General features: G+C 39.9%; 1 long non-coding RNA gene across 1 annotated transcript in view; it reads left to right on the plus strand.

Annotated features, from left to right (window-relative positions):
- The window catches only part of LOC132533900 (uncharacterized), a 187820-nt gene extending 176922 nt beyond the window's left edge, over nt 1-10898 (plus strand). Inside the window, exon 2 of the long non-coding RNA XR_009545655.1 lies at nt 10697-10898. This is a non-coding gene — a long non-coding RNA (uncharacterized LOC132533900). The remainder of the gene's footprint in view (nt 1-10696) is intronic.
- The last annotated feature ends 316 nt before the right edge of the window (nt 10899-11214 follow it).

Consider the following 11214-nt stretch of genomic DNA (forward strand, 5'->3'; position numbering starts at 1 on the left):
TTCAGAGTTTGGTGTGGCTAGTGCTTTATTCCCTCCATTCTGGAAGACTGTTCCCACAAGCAGAATGGAGTGACTTTATTCTCATTTTAAAAAACCTCCCTTTCATCTTAACCCAGACTTTTAAGTTTTCCTCCCTTAGGAAAGAAACTACCAGCTGAAATCGAGGACTGTGGCTGGGTTCATCTGCACTCTCAGTGAAGCTACTGTGGTCCTCTGGGCTATCCTATGCAGCTGTATTGGTTTGGGCTGTGAACACTCTCATTGTTGAGCTGTCGCTGCTCTTCCCGCCAAAACTCCCCTAGCACATGCCCAGCCACCTGGAAATTAGGGAACCCAGAGTCTTTCTATGAAATATAGGTTTAAAAAAAGAAAGAAAAAGCCGTTATGGCTAACTCGTTAGGTTTTGAAAAGGAAGGTTGTCTTTACAGGCACAGAGGCTACCTGGGTATGTTCGTCTTCAGAAGATCCTAGAAGGACATGGGTATTAGAGTAGCACCAAATGGGATTTAAACCTGAAATGGAATTGGTGTATTGCACCAAAGTAAAAGACTCTGGGGTGGGTGGGTGGGGAGAATACGGGTCCAAGAAGGATTCAGAGGACCTAGCGGGGGGTTGTGTTGTTATATGGGAAACTGGGGAATGTTATGCATGTACAAACTATTGTACTTACTGTTGAATGTAAAACATTAATTCCCCAATAAAAAGAAAAATCAGAGTCAAAAAAAAAATTTTGAACTATACTATTTACTAGCTAGGGGCAAGTCACTTTCATTTCTGACATGAAATACAGGACCATTGATAACCTATCTCACAGGCTTTTTTTTTAAACAGAGCACTGCTCAGCTCTGGTTTATGGTGGTGTGGGGGACTGAACCTGGGATTTCAAAGCCCCAGGCATGGGAGTCTCTTTGCATAACCATTATGTTATCTCCCCTTGCTGGCTCTTTAAAAGAGATTATGTATGAAAAGTAGTTGGCAGAACTCAGTCCAAGGTAGAATATATCACCATATTATCACTCCACTTTTGTCCCACCATTCTTCTGATTCACCAGACTTTCAGGAGCACTCCAGGCTAGTCCTTGTCTGCTGATGAACATCTGTCCATCTGCCATTCATATCTTTCTAAGTAGAAAAAGTAAAAGACATATCTCTTCCATCCTTAATATTTTTAATCTAATTGTTTAATTATTTCAAGCCATTTTTATTTTATTTATTTATTCGTTGGATAGAGACAGCCAGAAATTGAGAGGGGAGGGGGTAATAGAGAAGAAGAGAGAGAAAGAGACACCCGCAGTCCTGCTTCACCACTTGTTAAGCTTTCCCCCTGCAGATAGGGACTGGGGGCTCGAACCTGGGTCCTTGCACACTGTAACCTGTGCGCTGAACCAGGTGTGCCACCACCCAGTCCTCAAGCCATTTTTTATTTACAATTATTAGTGTAGATCCACATCACACCCACCAGCAAAGTATTGTGTCCTTACCCTCCCTAAGATAACCACCATAGTTCTGACTTAGAAAAAAATCTGTTTAATTCTTTTTTTGCAAATTCATTGTATCAGTTCTCTGGATATGTGTGGAACCATCTGGTAATAGTTCATCTATTATTTTGATAAGCCTAATCACCTCCAGCACAATATCATCTTTTTATTGCAAAGTAGTATTCCATGGAGTGTATATCCACGTCTTCTCTATCCAGTCATCTCTTGATGGACATTTAGGCTGCTTCCACTCTTTAGTGATTGTGAATACTACACCTATGAACATATGGGTGCATATGTCCCTTCAAATTAGTGTCTGCATGTCCTCTGAATAAATGCCTAAGCGTGGCATTGCTGGATCATAAGGTACTTCCATTTTTATTTGTCTTCGATGGGGCTGCACCAATTTGCATTCCCACCAGCTGTGTAGCCAAGTTCCTTTTTCTCCACAACCTCACCAACACCTGTCATTTCCTGTTTTGTTGATGTAGGCTATTCTCACAGGTGTGAGATGAAATCTCAGAGTAGTTTTAATCTGCATTTCTCTAATGATAAATGAAGTGGTGCACTTCTTCACGCCTGTTGTCTATATGTATCTCTTCTTTAGAAAACTGTCTGCTCAGTTCTTTGGTCCATCTTTTTTAAAGGTCTGGAATATAGGTGTTTATTCTTTTACAAAAGAGCATGCAGCCAACAGTGAGAGGCAGGCAGCAGCTTGACCCCACAGCCTTTTCTCTTCTTTTTTCCCCTTTATTGGGGGGGGGGTTGTTAGTGGTTTATAGTCAACACTAAAATACAATAGTTGGTACATGTGCAACATTTCTCAATTTTCCACATAATAACTCCCTACCTAAGTCCTCTTCTGCCATCATGTTCCAGGTCTTTGCTCTATTTTTATTAGGTTATTTTTTTCTTTTGTTAAGCTGTATCAATTCTTTACAAATGTTTGATGTTCAACATGCTGCTGTGTAAATCTTCAAATTAGGACTGGAGATTAGCAAGGAAGTTTTTCTACTGACCACAGTGACAGTACCTCTTTACACAAATACACAAATCTATATATTAGTCTAGCTGGTCTCCCTTCCTGTAAGATTAGTGCAAAACTCCCTGAAGCAAAGTTCAATCCAAGGATAAACTGGTCAAGAAATCTCATCCCAATTCTAGTCTACCACATGGACTCCCTTAGTCTGAAATTTCCTTCTAGCTTTTTACAGGAGGGCTGCTTTCCAGGAATTCATTTGGCAACTACGTAGTGAACACTGGTGTTGTGCCTGGCCCCGTGCTAAATGTGGGGATATATAAACGAGTAAGAAACAAATTCCCATAGTAAAGAACTCCCTGTCTGGGTGGAATAATGACTTAAATAGTTCAACTTGAATTTTTTCAACTTTAACACGGCAGACATGTCCATTGGATTTTGAACTTTGATCTTTGCATGGGCAAGCCAAACAGGACACAGTACTCTCTCATGATGCTGAGCAACACAGGCCAACTGCAACTCCCAGTGAGATAGTCAGTCATAAAGGTAAACAACCTGCACACCGCTGCTCCTCTCCCTCTTCTTTGTTTGTTTCTTTTCTCTTTTCTTATTACATAAAGACAGAAGGAGAAAGGCAGAGGAGACAGTGAAAGAGACTATAGCAGCCAAGCTTCCTTTAATGTAGTGGGGACCAGGCTTGAGTCTGGCTCGAGCACATAGCAAAGCAGCACTCTATCCAGGTGACCTATGATGCAAGCCTCTCACTGCTTCTGTCAGCTAGTTTCATCAGAAGAGAAACAGATGACCCTGTTTCTATTGGACTGCCTTCATGTGGCAGAAATTGATTGTAGTTCGATGCTTTAAACATTTCTTCAGGTGCAATATACTTCTTACCTAAGTACTGCAATACTGAGAACTCATCCAACCAGTCTGTTTTTCACTTTCAATATAATATCCAGTAAACCACGTAAGACAATCAACACTTTTTAAAAAAATAGACTATGTATTAGAGGATTTGGATAAACTGTAGACTAATACAAATATTCCAAGAAGGTTTATGGTCTACTAGGCTAAACTATGATGTCTTGGAATATGGATGGATTAAATGCATTTTTAACTTACAGTGGGTTCATCAGGATATAGCCCTATTTAATCTGAGACATAGCTGTAGATACTAAATTATGGCCAGTGTGCTGCCAGTGGAATTATCATGTGGTAGATGTCACACACTTTTCTGTTTCTCCCCCACCCTTCCTCCTTCATGTTACCTGGAGTGTGGCTGTGATGACCAGGACCCTCTCTTGGGCCATGGATTAAGGGACATACTCTAACTAAGGCAAACTGGAGGGATCCCGTGTCCTCCAAGACAGGAAAAGAACTGCCTTATCAGTCCTAAACTGACTGGTTTTGGATTTTTACATAAGATGAATCTCTTTCATTTTAAAGTGCTATTATTTCACATTTCTTATACTGCCATCCTAATTCTGATTCAAAAAGTAAAAAAAACATAGTACATCTGGGGCCAGGCAGTAGCACAGCAGGTTAAGTGCATGTGGCACAAGGAGCAAGGACTGGTGGAATGATCCCGGTTCGAGTCCCTGGCTCCCCACCTGCAGGGGGGTCACTTCATGAGTGGTGAAGCAGGTCAGCAGGTGTCTATCTTTCTCTCCCCCTCTCTGTCTTCCCCTCCTCTCTCTATTTCTCTCTCTCCTATCCAACAACAATGACATCAACAACAATAATAATAACCACAACAACGGTAAAACAACCAGGGCAACAAAAGGGAAATAGCCTCCACTGGGATTTGGGCGGTAGCGCAGCGGCTTAAGCACATGTGGCACAAAGCGCAAGGACTGGCAGAAGAAATCCGGCTCGAGCCCCCCAGCTCCCCACCTGCAGGGGAGTTGATTCACAGGCGGTGAAGCAGGTCTGCAGGTGTCTGTCTTTCTCTCCTACTCACTGTCTTCACCTCCTCTCTCCATTTCTCTCTGTCCTGTCCAACAACGATGACAACAATAATGCAACAAGGGCAACAAATGGAAATAAATAAATTAATTAAAAAAATAATAAAAGAAATAGCCTCCATGAGCAGTGAATTTGTGGTGCAGGTACTGAGCCCCAGTGATAACCCTGGAGGCAATATATATATATATATATATATATATATATATATATATATATATATATATATATATATAATATAGTACATTCTGAGTTTTAAGAATCATAAGATTTTTTTATTATTATTTATTAATGAAAAGGACAGAAGGAGAGAAAGAACCAGAGCACTACTCTGGTACATGTGCTGGCAGGGACTGAACTTTCTGCTTCGATGATGTGCCAATTTAAAGAGTGAGGTGGTATACAGGCTCCTGTGCTAAGTATGAATAGATAGAGGCCCCTGGTCAGATTGACATGGTAAACAGTTAATTATATTTACATATTTTATTCAAGTCTGGGAACTATTCTGTCCTGATCCGGCTTTCTAATCCTGTACTCAACTCTGACACCATCTTCCCAGACAATATTTTTAGTCCAACTGCAAGTTCGCAAAGATTACCACTGTCATTCCCAGTTAGATCTGGTACTAGACAGGGCTGGCCTGTCTAGTAACTATCACCATTACTATTCAATGTAGTGTTGTTTTAAGTTTTTGCCGTAGCAATCAGGCAAGAGAAAGGAATTAAAGTGATACAGATTGGAAGAGAAGAAGTAAAACTCTCACTATTTGCAGATGATATAATAATCTACATAGAAAAACCAAACAGGAAGTGCCTAGAAATTATCGGGCTACTACTGTGCAAGCAAAAAAGATGATATTGTGTCCTTTGGGACAAAATGGATGGAACTGGAGGTGAGTGTGCTTAGAGAAATAAGTAAAGAAGAAATGAAAGACGACTACCAGATGGTTTCACTCATGAACTGATTCACATGAACTTTCAAAAAAAAATGCAAACAACACAGAAACAAATGAATTGTTTATAAGACTTGTGAGGCACTCTGGTGGTTTTCTTTAGGAGGTGGGGAGTGGGGAAATAGAACTTTGGTGGTGGGTGTGCTATAGAACCAGACTTTGCAATCTTACAGTCATGTAACAAACTATTAATAACTAGACTTTGCAATCTTACAGTCATGTAACAAACTATTAATAACTAGACTTTGTAATCTTACAGTCATGTAACAAACTATTAATAACTAGACTTTTCAATCTTACAGTCATGTAACAAACTATTAATAACTAGACTTTATAATCTTACAGTCATGTAACAAACTATTAATAACTAGACTTTGTAATCTTACAGTCATGTAACAAACTATTAATAACAAATAAAAACATTTAAAAAGATTTGCTATATACATTTTATAACCATATTTTGAAAACTGCCTTTTTTCCTACATTATATCAAATCAGTAATTTTGTTTCTATCAATCTCTTTTTATACTTCAAATAATTTGGCTTTATAAGTTTATGATGTTCATTAACTCTATTAATTATTCATTGTGAACTTTACTTCCATTAAAACACGATTCTATTTATTTTATTAGTGATTTTTACCCTGAATTCATTCCAGACAAGATGCTTTTATTGTCTTTTCTTTTGATGTTAGTCTGCATTCATGTTTAGTATTAACACTGAACTGTTATTAATGATATAAATTTAGTGTTGATTCTAAGCTTAATTCTGGCACAAAGTTTGTGTCTAAAGTCTCAACTGGACTAGCTCATTATTTATAGTCTTCAGGATTAAAAAAAAAAAGTGGAAATGTTTTGGATAACTGCCTACCAAAAACTGAGGCTACCAAATGTGATAGAATATTTCCTACATGTTAAAGTCTATCTTCAAAGTCCTTATTTCCATTAGTACACTTAATCCTCGCCAAATGACAGTGGTCTCACATACCTAGTCTCTAACTCCCTGATTCTGCATAGTGTTATGTGTCTTTCTGGCCGTGCTTCCCAGTGTCCCCTGGAGAAGTCATGTTAGACCATGTAGTATACCTTCCCAGCAGCAGCTGATGGGAATAAGGATAGACCAGTGATCCAAGATCCCAGCTGATGCCACTTTAAGCACAGATGGAGCTTGATTAAGCCCTGCTCTAATTGCAGAGTCTTAGGCAAAATATGTGATCATTGCTGTGTTAAGCCAGCGAGTATGAGCTTATTCTCCCCTTAGGAATAGATGTGGCGTGACTGCCATGTCAACCTACATTCACTGATATAGCTATTCCTCAGTACAGGAATATGAAAACCAAATAAGCGAAAGGACATTTTTAGGGAGGAAGACAGGTGACAAAGAAAAAGATCCATGCTGTCACCCTCCACGGTGACCACATTTTGGCAGCTAGAGAGAAAAATTAATGAGAAGGAAAGAGATTGGAAGAGAGGAAGATTTTGTTTTACTTTCCTTCATTCATCAGCAAAAGCCCTGTGCATGGCTGGGAGAAGTCTGTGTAGGTGGAGATGGGAAAGCATGAGATGCTGACATCAACTATAAGGTCCTCAGGAGAGTGCCCCTGCCTTTTTTCTTACTCATATGCTATCAGGGACTGACAAAACACCACCTACACTGTCATGTGCTAAAGAAATAGATGAGAATGTCATGGTGTCCTTATGATATTTCCTTGTAAAGAACAGAAATGTCACCAAGCTAATTCAAGTAAAAGGGAGCTTAGTGTGAAAAGATTTTAGTTTATTTTTATAAATATCTTATTTATTTTGAGCAGAGAAAGAAATTGAAAGGAAGTGGGGAGCTGGGGGAGCAGGTGGAAAGAGAGAGTTTGTTTGTTTGTGTGTATGTGTGACAGAGATGCTTGCAGCCCTGTTCTACGGCTGGTGAAGCCTCCTCCCTGCAGGTAGGGCCAGGGACTTGAACCTGGGTCTTTGCGCACTGTTACATGAGTGTTCAAGTAGGTGTGTCACTAGCTAGCCCCCAGATTTTAATTTTATTTATTTATTTATTTTCCCTTTTGTTGTCCTTGTTATTTTTCATTGTTGTCGCTATTATTGTTGTTACTGATGTTGTTGTTGTTAGATAGAACAGAGAGAAATAGAGAGGGGAGGGGAAGACAGAGAGGGGAGAGAAAGATAGATACCTGCAGACCTGCTTTACCGCCTGCGAAGTGACTTCCCTGTTGGTGGGAGCCGGGGGCTCTAACTGGGATCCTTACGTTGGTCCTCATGCTCACGTGCACTTAACCCGCTGCGCTACTGCCCGACTCCCCAGATTTTAATTTCTATCCTCTCAATATTCTGCTTGCACAAGAGTTTAGGTAGCCACACTGGCTAGTCTACCTACCAATAGTTCCACTCTTGGCACTGATGGGTCCTGGGGCTTGAAGCTGGGTCCTAGTACACCCCCACCTGCTCCCATGTACAGGTATTCTAAGCAGGGCACTGTTGGTGATGCTCTGACATGTTTAAGCACAGAGCTGAAAGAATTGCTTTTCTATACTGCTTGGCTCTGAGCTACAGTTCATGGGCCCATTATAATGACTTCAAAATATGATATAGTGACAGAAATAGCATCAATGAGATGTTCCAATGACCGACTCATGTACTTTTCAAACTGCGATTTCAAATGTATGAAAGCCTCATGGAAGGAGATCAGACCCTGAGGTTAACCTCACAATCATGATACAACGGGTCAAGATGTCTTTCGTTTATGGTAAATTGGTTCTTCTCTCTGTCACCAAGAGACATTCTTTTTAAAAAATATTTGTTTATCCCCTTTTGTTGCCCTGTTTTATTGTTGTAGTTATTGTTGTTGTTATTGATGTCACTGATGTTGGATAGGACAGAGAGAAATGGAGAGAGGAGAGGAAGACAGAGAGAGGGAGAGAAACACAGACACCTGCAGACATGCATCACTGCTTGTGAAGCGACTCCCCTGCAGGTGGAGAGCCGGGGGCTCGAAACGGGATCCTTCTGCTGGTCCTTGTGCTTTGTGCCACCTGCACTTAACCTGCTGTGCTACTGCCCGACTCCCCGATGAGTTGTCTTTTATTGAGATCCTTACACCAGTCCTTGTGTCCAAGAGATATTCTAAGACCATCTACTAGGTTCCATAGTCAATGACCAATATTCCTGAAGAAGAAATAACAGTAGCAATGCATTCCCAAACTTTCCAGAACTCCAATCTTCCAGCAACACATCCAGAAGCAAATCAGAACCAGTATGGTTATTTGTATTAAGGGTGTTATCAGCAAAGAAAACAGTAGCTTTTTGTAGAGTGCCCACCACAGATGACTCAAAGGGTCTGAAAACGTCTTCGGATCCTTCAAGAGTTCCCTAGTGGCTCAAAAGGAGAAAAGCTACTCGCTACAAGTCTGGTTTTATTTTTGAAGAAAACTCAAAATAGATAATAATATGCTTTTTTATCACTATGTCACATGCAAAAGTTTAATACCTAGTAAGTCACAAAGTTAGGCCTAGAAGAATAGCAAACATTTTATACTTGCTTGTACATTACGTATCATTCAGAGAATGATCAAGATTCAAGACAAATAGTGTATATTTTATTACCTTCTTTCCCTTTACTCTGGTATTCTGCACTATGTCCTAGTTAATGCAGAGTGGGATCCTCAAATATAATGTGGGATATATTCTCTATAAAATAACTTACTAATAAAAACCCCTAATGCCAAGTTTACATCTTAGCGGTTTCTGATATCCCTGCAATTTATTACTTTTTTTCTAAAATTTTTTATCTGTGATGGAGTTCAGGCTGGAAAAAACAATACTAATAATAGAGGAACTACATTCTTGCCCCCAAAACACTTTTTGAAAAAAAAAAATTCTTTTTAAAATCCTTAAAGGTCCAGGCTGCTGGTTAACTGAGAGAACGCCCAGTTGATTGACAGTATCTGTCAGAGGCAATGAACTCCACTTCAACATTGCCTTTATGCTGGTGTGTCAAGTTGTTCAACTGTGACCCTTCCATCTGTTCCAGCTAATCTGAAAGTCATTTAGACCCGTTCCCCCATTCATTTGAAGCACAGCACATTCTCCTGTTAACACACATATGCAAAGTTGTCTGCTGTCAACAACCTATGGTGGTGTTTTTTTTTTCAAGTCCCACTTACAACATCTGTACAAACATTTACACAACAGAAAATCCATTTATTAACTATGACTGCCTCCCTAACTTAATTATTTCAGACATACCTAAGAATGAGGTCATTTTGAACAGACAATTGGGAATTAACTTGAAGAAGGAAGGGCCACTTGACCTTGATGTTTCAGAAAGTTATTCTGTATTATATCTTGAGAATTGAGGATTCTGAGTCGTATTCCCAAGGATTCCGCTAAAACTAAAAGTGTCTAAAACTCCTTTTTAAGCCAAGTTTGGGAGGAAGAAGGCAAATTCTTCAGATCTACTGAATCCAAATCTCAGGGGTTCTTGGAATCCACATGGAGGATGTTGAGAGTCAATCAGTTTCAGAAACAATTTACAAAGATGCTGTAAACTGAGTAATTAAGTCTTCATGGATGGAAGAGTGGTGCTTTGATCTCTATCCCCCTTCACTCTATATATTTATCCTCTTTATCAATTAAAAAACAAAATAAAAGTTGGGCCAAGAAAATGACTTGATGGTAACACATGTCTGAGACCCTGGGTTTGATCGGGCACATTTAAAAATATTTTTAAATGCTTTATTTGCTTTTCTAAGAAAAAAGCCAATGCCTTCTCTCCTCAAAATTTCTAGCCACATATTTATTTATCTAACAAAACATATTGAGTGTCTTCTGTCTTTACCCTCTGTTGGGTATTGGTGTAGACACAGTAGCACACAGCTTAGTTAGAGACACTAAGGAGCTTGCAGTCTAGAAGGACAATTGTTCCTTATACAAAGAAATAGGAGAAAACTGCTTAAAACAGTAGGAATTGTTGTAGAAATTAAGTGGGGATGGATGGTGGTGCACCTGGTTGAGCACACATGTACAAGGACCTGGGTTCCAGCTCCGCTTCCCAACCTGTGGGGAGGGGGGAGGGGGTGCTTCACAAGTGGTGAAGCAGGTCTGCAAGTATCTTGCTTTTTTTCTCCATCTTTATTTCCACTCCTCTCTCAATTTCTCTATGTCCTATCAAACAAAATAGAAAGTAAGAAAAGGAAAAAAATGGCTGCTGGGAGCAGTGGATTTATATTGCCAGCACTGAGCCCCAGAAACAACCCTGAGTGGAAAAAAAAAAAAAAGAAAAGAAAAGAAAAGAAAAAAGAAAGAAGGAAGGAAAGAAAAGAGGGAGTCGGGCTGTAGCACAGCGGGTTAAGCGCAGGTGGCACAAAGCACAAGGACCAGAGTCAGGATCCCGGTTCCAGCCCCGGCTCCCCACCTACAGGGGAGTCGCTTCACAGGCGGTGAAGCAGGTCTGCAGGTGTCTGTCTTTCTCTCCACCTCTGTCTTCCCCTCCTCTCTCCATTTCTCTCTGTCCTATCCAACAAGGATGACATCAATAACAACAATAACTACAACAATAAAACAACAAAGGCAACAAAAGGGAAAATAAATAAATTTTTAAAAAGAAAAGAAAAAGAAAATTAAGAGAGGAAACATATCTGAAAGTGTGACACATTAAACTCTCTATCAAATCCTACAAGAATTGCTCCTGAGGTAATAACCAGTGGATAGAAATATTTTAATCAGGGGCCAGGGAGATAGCTCAGCCTGTTGCAGCACTAACTTGCCATGTCTAAGACCTCAGAGGCCATATGTTCAGTTCCCAGCACTGCCTTATATTGGAGGTGAGCACAACTCTAT

Source organism: Erinaceus europaeus, chromosome 17, assembly GCF_950295315.1.
Source record: "Erinaceus europaeus chromosome 17, mEriEur2.1, whole genome shotgun sequence".
Taxonomy (NCBI): domain Eukaryota; kingdom Metazoa; phylum Chordata; class Mammalia; order Eulipotyphla; family Erinaceidae; genus Erinaceus; species Erinaceus europaeus.